Source organism: Triturus cristatus, chromosome 1_2, assembly GCF_964204655.1.
Source record: "Triturus cristatus chromosome 1_2, aTriCri1.1, whole genome shotgun sequence".
Classification (NCBI taxonomy): Eukaryota; Metazoa; Chordata; class Amphibia; order Caudata; family Salamandridae; genus Triturus; species Triturus cristatus.
Window position 1 is genome coordinate 1,090,102,310 of NC_140580.1, and position 12,269 is coordinate 1,090,114,578.

Sequence of the window (12,269 nt, forward strand, 5' to 3'; positions counted from 1 at the left end):
CTCTTATGCTCACTTATCCTCAGTTTTATTTTGCGTGTGGTGTAGCCAATGTACCTTAGTGAGCATGGACAAGTAATCATATTGATCACCTTGTCTGAATTGCAATTGGTATGTGTCTTAAGAATCCACGGGCGAGTTGTGCCTATATCTACTGAAGTCGTTTTTCTGGTTTGGGGACAGGCATTACAACAACCACAGGGATGATGTCCTTGAACCTGAGGAAGGTCCCATAACGTATTGGTGTTCTCAACAGTCATGTTGCCACTCTTAGGTCTGGTGTGAACTAAACTATCACGCAGACTTGGACCCCTCTTGAAAGAAAAAATCGGTAGTAGTAGTTTGTCAGACGCTACATTAAGTATCTTCCAATGCCTCCTTATAGTTTTCTGTACTTGATTGGACAGTGTACTGAAAGTGGTCACAAAGGTAAGTCTGTCACTTTGGTCTTTTTCACAACGAGGGCTCAATAGTGCATCTCGATTATTGTTTGCAGCTCGTTTCCAAGCTTGCTTTACCAAACGTTCCGGGTAGTCTCGTTCTTTCAATTGTTCTGACAAAATCGTTGCATGTTTGTCAAACAGGGATTTTTCAGAACAGTTCCTACGCAATCTTAGGAACTGTCCTACTGGTAAGTTCTCACGAAGGGCTTTGGGATGATGGCTAAAAAAGGCCAAAAGAGAGTTTTTTGCCATTGGTTTCTTATACAGCTCACAACCCAGTTTACCATCCTTAGGAAATATACTAATATCCAAAAATGATAGTTGGAGATGGCTGTGCTCTACGGTGAATTTCAAGAAACGATTTTGTCCGTTAAGCCATTCATGGAATGTCTTAAGTTCCTCCGGGGTGCCACGCCATACTACCAAAATGTCATCTATATACCTCTTCCACAGCACCACATGATGTAAAAAGGGGTTGCTGTTGTCGAGAACATGTTGTTCCTCAAATAGATGTATATATAAATTCGCCAGGCTCGGAGCAAAAATACTCCCCATGGAAGTCCCGGAGATCTGGAGGAAGATTTGATCCTCAAACTTAAAAAAGTTTTCGAACATAGCCCGCCGGGCACATTCCATAACTAAATTGACTGGAGTAATGCTGTTCTCGTATATCGAAAAGACCTCTGATAGATTGTAAAGTTTCTTCCTGGGGTATACAAGTGTATAGTGACTCGACATCAAAACTGACCAGAAGGTCAGTAGTGATGTTAAAGTCTATCTCAGGAAGTAAACGAAGGACATCAGTGGTGTCCTTCAGATAAGTACCCATTTCCTTCACCAAAGGTCTCAAAAAGTGATCCACAAAAGTAGATAAAGGTTCTAGCAGAGAACCAATGCCTGAAATAATGGGGCGTCCTGGTGGAGGTCTTTGATTTTTGTGGATTTTTGGAAGACAATAACAATATGGCATAGTAGGATGGTCTACCACTAGAATTTTTGCTTCCTGTGGTGTAATCCAACCCTCCATACTTGCCTCATCTACTAGTTGTCTTATTTCCAAGGATAGTCTAGCGGGAGGATCAGAGGAAAGTGCTTTGTATGAATTAGTGTCTCGTAATTGCCTGAGACATTCTGTCCGGTAGACATCCATATCCATTACAACTGTAGCACCGCCTTTGTCAGCTGGCTTTATAATAATCGATTGGTCATGGACCAACGATTGTAAAGCCATTTTCTCTTTGTTAGGCAAATTCTGGTATTTCTGTTGTTTAGTGTCACACAAAGTCATAACATCATGAACAACAGCCGTCTCAAAGGTGGTAATTTTAGACGGTACCTGATGAATCGGAGGGGTGAAAGTGGAAGGAGGTTGTAAACCAGTATTGATGTGAAAATCTTTAGAGGGGCAGGAATCATCCTTATTTTTGAAGAAAAAATGCAAACGGATCTTCCTAAAGAATTTCTCAAGTTCGCATCTTAATTCAAAGGGATCCCCTAGAAGGTGGGAACAAATCCTAACCCTCTATTAAGAACATTTTGCTCCTCCTCTGTTAGTATACGTGCGCTGAGTTTAACAACCAAATTAGTGAGCTTTTTTGTAGATTCATCTGGAGTTATTGCCCTGACCGACTGCGGGTCATTGGCACCGTTGTTTCTGGTTCCCAATGCACCGATTGTTGTCCTCTTCTCCTTGCACGGTTGTATCCGCGGCCCTGATCTAAAAAAAGGCTGATTAGGAAAGAATTGTGGATTTAGGAAGAATGGTGGTATTCTCAAAATTAATGTTTAAGGATCCAGAATTTATGGACCTATTAGCCTTTGTGATATGTGGGCAAAGTGTTGTATTGAAACTGAGAGTGAATTATTTGTATTTCACAAATCATAAACACATATTTTTTCTTTTCAGGAACACTCTGACATCCCTTAAACAACTGGACAAATCAATGACTGCTTGATTTTGGTAGGGTATTGTCATGGTGATGTTCTTGTTAAAGTATTTTTTGTAAATACACATTTCTGCAGTAGCATTCCACCATAAATGGTCCTGACGAAAGCCAGGTAACTGTAACCTTTTGGCTGAAACATGTCGACCTCTATTGCTATAAGATAGTTATTTTTTCAAACTATCAGTTTTCCACATGCCTTTTTAATCTTGGCACTTTTCTTGACACCGAATAAAGTTGGGTGGTGTTATCAAGTAGCCATTTTTATCACACTTTTCTTCTGTTTTGCACTGCATTTTACACCTTGCTCAGCACCACTATATTTTGAGATTTTTTCTCTGGAAGGTTGCAAACTCATTGCATATATACAGTGATGGTTCCCCTAAAATAGGGTGCCTTGCATTGAGTTGATCCACCTTACTCCCAGATGATTATGTTCTGCCAAAGCCGTGGGCTGATGGGATTTATCTCAAGCTAGTGGGCTGAATTTATCTTCTTTTCTTTTACTCCCAGTTTCTTCACATATTGACCGGTTCTCTCCCTTTTTTGCTGTTTACTTAAAATTGTGGTCTAGGAGCCAGGGTTCTGGTGTGATGAGGGCCTTTTGTGGGGTCCTATGTGTAACAGCCTCCCCTTCCTCGATGTGTGGAGTTTGTACGGTGGCAAAAAACAGCTCTAAGATCCCGGGATTGTCAGTCCCTATTATCAGGTCTTCTGGCAGGTCTGGCAACACCCCCACCCTCGCTCTTTACGGGGGCGCTTGTTGGGTTTTGAGGGTCACCACTGCTAGGGGGTATGACTTGATGTCCCCATGTACACACTGTATGTGCACAAGAGTGTCCCCTTCCACCTGATCCTGGTTAACTAAGTGTTCCAGGACCACGGATTGTCTGCACCCCGAGTCGAGTAAGGCTCTAACCCACCGCTTGTTTAGCAGAACACTTACATAGAAGGCACTCCCCAGTTCCGCTGTGTAGAAGACTGTCCTAGGGGCATATCCAACGTCCATAGGCTCGCCTTGGGGCTTTTTGTGGGGGCACAAACGGGCAATGTGTCGCCATTCCCCACAATCAAAACACTGGGGCCCTCTGTGCATCGCTATATCAGCTTTGTACGGCCGGGATCACAGTGGTTCGTGAAGTGGCTTTGGTATCTTCTTCTCCTGTTTCCCTGGGTTACGACGTTTGGGTTTTTCTAGTTCCCATAGAGGAGTACGGGGCAGAGCGCAAGAGAATGTTGCGGCCATCTCTACTGCCTGTTCAGTGGTGATGTGGGTGTGTTGCCTCAACCATCTCTGGGTGTTGTAAGGGAGAGCCTCCAAAAACTGCTCTAAATAGATCAGGTCCATTATTTTCTCTTTACTTTTCTCTGTGGGTTTCAACCACTTATCAGCAGCGGCCTTCAACCGAAAGAACAGGGTTTTAGGGTTCTCGCCGGGCATTCCCTTTTACTTGGGAAGCGGACCCGGTAGGCTTCGGCGTCCAGTCCAAGATGGTCTAATATGACTGTCTTAATGTCATCATAGGGGGTGTTACCACTGGGGATTGCGACCTGATACGCCGCCTGCGCTTCACCGGTGATGAGAGGAGCCAGGAAAAAAGGCCATTTCTCCGGGGACCACCCACAGGCTTTGGCGGCCCTCTCAAAATTCAGAAGGAAGGCATCCGGGTCTTCTCCTGCTACATACTTCTGTAAGGAGACTCCCGGGAGTTCTCCAGTACTGCTTCTCACTTCCCGTGTCCTAGAGGATACCTGTTCCTCTGAGACCCTTTGAAGTCCCTCCAGTTGGGCCGCTAAGCTGGATTTGATTAAGTCCCGGTCGGCCTGTGCCGAGGTCATCTGTCGTTGTACTGCCCATTCCAGCTTCTCCTGGCCCTTCACAATATGCTGTATTAATGCATTCATTATTTTGGTACTAATGGAGGGGTTGCCGGCATTCTCCACCACTTGTAATTGGGCGGAAGGATCGAGGTCCACAACTATAGGGTTTTGTGATGCTTTTATTTTGTACACACGTCGGTACTGTTTTGCAAGGGTTATTATGGGGGATAATAAGTCTTATCCGGTCTGCCTTCTTTCAGTGGCACTTCGGGCGTTCCTGGCGCGTCTATGGGGGCGTCTTCAGCCTCGGTTTACCCTTGGAAAACAGAAAACAAAGATACTTTTGTTTTAAGGCTGTTTCGTCTCTATGCCTCCACCAAGGGGAAGGGAGTGAAGGGACACCCGGTGCGGTTGAGAAATACAAGGAGGGCTGTGCAAGTGAGAGGGGAGGGTGGTCAGGACGGTCTCAGGACACTTTACCACCGACCTTCTCCCGCCTCCCAACCCACCCAGCAACCTGTGCACACACCTGTGAAAGCCACGCTCCTCCTGGAGCGTGGTTCGGCGAAGAATGGGGACGTTGGCCTCCAGGCTCTCCTGACGTCTCGGGCACCTTTCTTCTGGGCTGCCAAAACTGGAAAAGCTGCGTCTTTGATCCCGGCGTCTGTCTCTTCCTCACAATCTTGGTTCTCTTTCATCCAGCGTCTTCCTGGGTCCGTCGTCTCATTCTCGGCCTCCCGGTCTTCAATTGGATTAGGGCTGATGACGCGCGGCCAGGGGGCAGGGTTATCTGGGTGCAGGTTCCAGTTAAAGGGGCCGTTAACGGACTCAGGATAATACACGTCCTGTAAAGAACACCCGCCCGGGGACTCCTCCATCTGTGGAGAAAGGAGGGGAACCGGGCTGTCAGGCACACGCCACCACTCATCCTGTGTTTTGATATCACCAGCAACGGTGGGGGCCCCGTGACACCTACCCTCTTCAACATCTACATGGCCCCCCTCGCTGTCATCGTCAGACAACACAGCCTCAACATCGTATCCTACGCCGACGACACCCAGCTCATCCTCTCTCTCACCAATGACCCCACCAACGCCAAACTCAAACTGCCACATTGCAGCCAAGTCATGGAATGAGTTACCGGCAGACATCAGGGGCGCCCCCTCCCTGAACACCTTCACAAAGACCCTCAAGGCCTGGCTCTTCGGCCAAGCAGATCTGCAACCCCCCACCCCGAGCGCTTTGAGACCCTCACGGGTGAGTAGCGCACTTACAATCCTGATTGATTGATTGGTCATTATGGTGATAGCCTTTTGGGTATGTGTATGAGAAGACAGTTCTAATGTCCATTTCCTCCCTCCCCCAGCTATATTAGTCTGTGGCCTCTTGGATTACTGGTTGCCCGGGATCCAACTAATATTCATTTCCCACTGCATAAGCTCATCCAAAATGGCATCCAGTGAGGTGTCAGTTAAACTCATAAGTGATTTTCTCATACTAACTGTCTGAAGTTCCCGTGTTTCTAGGAAGCGCTGCAAGGTAATTAAGTATTCACAACAATTAAGTTTTCATATGAATCACAGGCATACCAATTTTTGATGTTAAGGAAATAGGTCTCAACAAAGCCATTTTGGCATCTGTGTCAAAGGCAGTATTGATCTTGACATTTAGGAAGAGGTACTTTATTTATTTATTTATGCATTTTTATATAGCGCAAACTTTACCCAAAGGTGTCAGAGCGCTTTACAATAGAACCTGTTACATTACATAAGGACTTCAGAGTACATGAATTACATAAAAGATACAAATAGATAAACTCTAAATTCTCGAGGTTGATGGAAACTCTTAGATTTTAGGCTTCCATGGAAATTCATTCTTCTCCCTTCTAGAAGAGCTAAAACAAGCTTCCTAAGAACAAAATGAATAGCAACTATTGCTGGGCAGACAGACTGGAAAAAAAATCTGCAGTTGCACTTGAAATCTTATGCCAATAGCAACATAGAGCTCACACACAACTCTCACTCAGTGTGTGGTCACAATATTTTACATGACATGAGAGGCAGAGCATGAGGTTCAACCACTCAGTCAACTTGAGGTTTGATGTTGTTTTACTGTTGTTTTTAAATCTGACTTATGAATTCCTAGCTTCATGATGGGGACACATTTTAACATATGTTAATCTATGAAAGGTCAAGTGCGGAGAAGAAAATAAGTTACTTACCTTTAACTGCAGTTTTCCAGTTTTGGCATCTTTCATAGATTCACATGCTTAAATCATTCCCCGTCGTCGAAGTGGGACGGTACCATAATCAAGCAGTATGATAAAACCATCATAGGCCATAATGGCCATAGGCCATCAGTTTAATAGCCTATCTATGTCCTTTTAATAAAGGACCAAACTTCAATAGTAACAAATCAGCTGCTAGCATCCTCTAGAACATTCCTAAGAGAGGCTGAGTCGCTCAGATTTTCCAGCACAAGTGGGAGTAATATCCCAGGCATAAGGGGAGCCTTTCCAGGAAGGAGGGTGGGTCACATGTGAATCTATGAAATATACCAATACTGGATAACTGCAGTTACAGGTAACTAACTTATTTTCTTATCCAATGGTGGGGTATCTTTCATAGAGTCACAAGCTTGAATCCGAATAGCAAGCAGTATCATGATAAATTTAAGTACCCTTAGTGGATGGTGGGTAAAATTAGTATACATTTGCAGATAATGTATTTAAAGAGTGAAAACATATAAATACACATATCTACATATATAAACATGCGAACATCTTCATTATCTACATTGAGATAAGCATTTATTTGTAAAACTTTAAATAGGTAAAATTGCGAGAACGGTTAAGCAGTCACATACCAAAGTTAGGATTCCTTTAACCTTTTTGAATATAAAGAAAAACCACCTCTACTTAAAGAGGCCCACCTTATTGGAATAGATGGTGTAATACCGCCTGGCCCACGGCTGCATCACTACGCTGCACTGATTCCAGGCAGTAGTGCTGCATGAACATGTGGGTGCTCGTACATATCGCAGAACGGCATATTTTCTCCAGTGGAGTGCCTGCAAACAGAGCAGTCGAAGTAGAGACTGCTCTCGTTAAATGGGCTTCAGCTTTCTTTGTCAAAGGTTTGCCCGTGTTGGTATGGCAAAATTGAATTGTCACTGAGATATATCTTGCAATGGTCGGCTTTGTCACAGCTGTTCCTTGACGGCCTTGCCCATAAGCTACAATTAACTGGTCAGTCTCACGAATGCTCTTAGTTCTTTGCAAGTAAAAATTCAAGGCATTGAGTAATGTCCAAAGTGTAAAGAGCCTGTCCATTCGGTGTGGCTGGGTTAGGGAAAAAAGTTTGAAGAATGAGAGACTCATTGAGAAGAAATTGAGAAGGAACCTTTGGAATGAACTTCGGATTTGTTTTAAGAAGCACAAACTCATCCGTGAAGTGAAAAAAAGATTCTTGAGTGATAAAAGCCTGTATCTTACCTACCCTTCTGGGAGATAAGAGTGCAAGGAGAAGAGCAACTTTCCACATAAGAAACTTTCATTCAGCCCTATTAAAAGGCTTGAAAGGCTGCTTCATTAGCTGTGAGAGGACTATATTAGGATGTCATTCTGGGGGAGGAGCTCACACCGGAGGGAAGGCCCAGAAGAGTCCTTTCATGGATTGTTTATTGAGCCTTGTGGAACAGATATAAAGCCAGTGAAGAGCGTTTGAACCATGAGATTGCAGCTAGGTGGACTTTGACCGATGCATATACCTGGCTTGACTTGGCCAGGGAGAGAAGATAAGGTAAGATCTGTTCAGGAGAAGCATGGAACAGGTGTAAGTTATTTTGGTGACACCAATGACAGAATCTCCTCCATTTCAGCTTGTAAGTCTTATTGGTGCCTCCCGCTCTAGTCTTGGAGAGAACATTCCTGCATGATTTTCAAATTCATTTAATTTTTAGAGTTCAGGAGCCATGCGTGCAAGTGGAGAGATGCTGCCTCCGGATGGTATATCTGACCATTGTTCTGCGTCAGGAGAGACGGCGTTGGTAGAAGGTGAATGGGTCAGGTCTCTGAAAGAAGGAGGGGGAGCTCAGAAAACCAGTGCTGCCTTGGTAGCAATCAAAACGAGATAGCAGTGCTGCGTATTCATCTTGGTGAGGACTCTTGGAGTCAGCGGGATTGGGGGGAAAGTGTACTCATAAATACCGGGCCAGCGCATCGAAAGGGCATTCCACCATGACCCTGCGAGAGGAAGTCGACTGGCGTAGAACCGGCATTTGGTATTGGTTTCCGTTGCGAAGAGATCCAGCACTGATTTTCCCCACAAAGAGAATATCCTGTTCAGCTTCTGTTGGTCGAGTTTCCACTCATTACAGCTGTCTTTGGTCCTGCTTGGGCATCCGCAAGAGTGTTGTGGACAAAGGACAGATGCTCAGCCTTTAAGGATATTTTGTGAGCTGTGAGCTAATCCCAAAGCTCTTGGGCATCCTGAGATAGCGTGAGAGATCGGGTTCCACCTTGTTTATTGATATAATACATGCTGGTCGTATAGTCAGTATGAACCAGCACTGAGGATTTTGCGATCCTTGGGAGGAACGCCTGCGTGATGAGAAAAATGGCTTTCAGTTCCAAGCTTATGATGTGTAGAGACTTTTGACTTGTTCACCACCTTCCCTGGATCTAAAGGTCTTGCAGGTGGCGTCCCCAGCCCTCCTAAGTAGTGATGATGAAATCCGGCACTAGAAGTAGAAACGTGAGGCCTTGAGAGAGATGTAGTATGTGATACCACTATGCCAGCATGGGTAACATCCGAGGAGAAATGGAGATCAAGTCCTCGAAGGACCCTTCTGACTGGACCCACTGGAGCTGTACTTCCTCTTGTAATGTTCTCCTCTTGAGGCGCGCCAAGGGGACCACGTTTATTGCTGAGGAGATATTGTCTAGGAGCGTCTTGAACAGTCCCACAGAAATGCGCTGTTTTCCTGCAATGCTTTGAGCCAAGAACGCCAGCCTTGTTTATCTTTCTCAGAGAAGAAGGCTTTGTTTTGTATGGTGTCGTGATCGGCTCCGAGAAATGCCATGCTCTGACTGGGAGTGTTGGAGGACTTTCGCCTATTGACAGTGAGGCCCGGTTTGAGAACCAGCGAGACTGGCTTTTGTTGCCTTGGCATTTTGTCCTGGAGTTGAGGTTTTTAGCAGCCTGTCGTCCAGGTAAGGGAATACCTGATGACCTTGCTTTCTGAGAGCTGCGGCTACTGGGGCCATGCACTTGGTGAATATCCAAGGTGTGGACATGAAACTGAAGAGAAGGACCTTGAATTGGTAATGGGCATCAGCAACCATGAAACGAAGATATTGGTGAACGGGGTGAACGGGGATATGGATGTAAGTGTCTTCCAGGTCTACAGATGTCATAAAGTCTCCTCTGTTGAAACGATGAAGAATGTCGCAGGGTTATCATCCTGAAGGATTGCTTGCAGATGACATTCCTGAGCTTCCTAAGATCCAGGATCCGTCTGCACTCCCCTAATTTCTTGCGGATGAGGAAAAGTAGAATCGTTTTCCCTTCTGAGCTCCTGGGACCGTCTCTATTACTCCCTTGGAGAGCATTAAGAGAGCTTCCTTCTGCAATAAGTGAAGATGAGGGGAAGGGGCTCCCTTTGACGGAGTAGTTGATGGTCTTTCCATAAACTCCAGGGTATTTATGGCCATAGGTGACATGGTCCAATAGCCATCTGTCTGAGGTGATGGTTTGTCAATGAGGGAGGTAATGGGATATTTTCGCACCCACTTGGTGACATGATGTCGTAGCTGGTACCTGGAGAAGGTCACTCTTTGTGACCAGTGTCACAGCTCTGAGGAAGTGGTCTTCTGCGAGGCCCCTGTTTGGAGAAACCAGCCACACAGCATTGCCAATAAGATTATTGCTAGTATCCTGTCCTGTATTTTGGCTGGTATGACTGATATTGTTGTGAGCGCTGGTATCCGCCCCTATTTGAAGAGAAACCACGCCCACCCGCTCATCTAATAGGCACCTTGCAGTATTGGAGAGTGCCTAGAGATTTAGCATTATCAACGTTCATCTTAATGGCAAGGAGAACATCATCTATGTGCTGGCCAAATTGCGTGTCCTCGTCGTAAGCCATGTCTAATATTTTGGACCAAACCTCAGGTCTAAAGTAGGTCGCCTTTAGTCACCCTTGGTACTGTAAGACAGCTGTGCCAGCTAACTGACAGAAGCCTGCGGAGATGTCCATGGCACAGTCCATAATTTTCGACGATGTTTGCTCACCCTCCAACAAGATCTTCCTTTCTTCCGTCCATCTATCCTTAAGGATGAGGCTGATGATGGCACCGATATCAGACCACGTCTCGCGGTCACAGCGGCCTAGAATGGCAAGTGAGTTGGCTACATGCACCATAATTGCAGATAATGTCGAAAATCTCTTCCCGATGTTACACAGATACGCCCCTCCTTATCAGGTGGTTCGGAAATGGGAGTAGATGGGGAGCCCTCAGGTTCTCTGTACTTTTTGTCGATGCGTGGAAGGACAGCTGCTACAGTGGCCGGGGTTTTCATGACCTTTATTCCCTCTTGCCAAATGTAATCCACAATCGATACAGAGGGTACCAATCTTCTGGCCTTCTCTTTGAAATCATAGAGGAAGCAGTAAGACTGCTTCACCAACATAGAAAAATGAAACCTGGTTATGGCTCTCTCTATGAGGTTATGGAAACCTCCGATATCCACAGGAGGCAAATTGTGTGGAGGTGAGGACGGAGTTGGAAGCACATAGTCGTACCATTCATCTAGAGGTGGTTGAATGTCCGGAATTTCACTCTCTTCCCTCTCATCGTCAGAACATGACAGCTCATCCTTTGGTGGTACTGCTACATGGGACGCAGGTGTCATCCTCTGTGCAGCTGGCAGGGGAAGGTGTGGTGGAGCCAGAGGGGTAGCAGGTGGTGGTGGCACAAAAGACTGCTCTACAGAGATGGCCTGGAGATCCTGTACTAAAGAAGCAGGAAGATATAAATAGTATCCTCGTAGTACCTTGGAGGTGGAGGATAATACTATAGGAAGTAATGCCCTTTTCATCCTCCTCCTGATACTTTACATTCAGAGGCTGTCGTCATCATCTGACTCCTCAACGTCCAGTAGATGGCTTGGAGGCAAGGGTGAGAACTTGCTAGTGACCTCAGGGAGGAGGGAGGTTCGGGAGATCGTAGGAATCATAGACAGCTCAGCTGAAGAGGCATAAGGGCGGTCTCCGTCCCTGGCGGAAGGCATCAATGGGCCAGGTAAATATGTCTCTGAGGAGAAATGTTTTTCCTTCTCCTTTTTCTTGGAGTTGGGAGGTTGGTGAGAAGTCTTGATTGATTATCTGGACTTCTCTGAAGCTTTTCAAAAGATCTAGACCTCTTGTGAGACATGGCAGAGGAATCACTGTCCTCCTAAAAAGATGTCTTCTGAGTCTTGGTCTTTTGAAGCCACAGGAGTAGCCTCCCTTCACGGTCCCTCAAAGTTTTTGAGGAGAAAGTGCAGCAAATTTTGCACTCCTTTTACCTTATGTTTGGGATGGAGGCAGTAGAGGCAGTCCTTGTGTGGATCATACACGAGCTCTCTTCTTCCCACAGGTCTTGAGGGTGAGGTAAAGGCCTTTACTGACAGGCAAAAATAGAACTATCCACACAAATAAAGCTTTCCAAATGAGAATACTGAGCAGAGCTCAGGGAGACTCCCTTCACACACGGCGTGCAGTGAAAATCTGAAGTACTCAGCCTCTCTTGGGAGTACTCTAGAGGGTGCTAGCAGCCGATTGGTTATAGTTGAAGTTTGGTCCTTTTTTTAAAGGACATAGATAGGCTATTAAACTGCTGGCCTTGGGGCATTACAGCCTATGATAGTTTTATCATATTGCTTGATTATGGTACTGTGGGACTCCCACCATGACAACGGGAAATTATTCAAGCATGTGAATCTATGAAAGATACCCCAGTACTGGATAAATGAAAGGCAAATGCTTGCTGGAACAGTGTCCCCTGATCCCCGCCATACTAAGC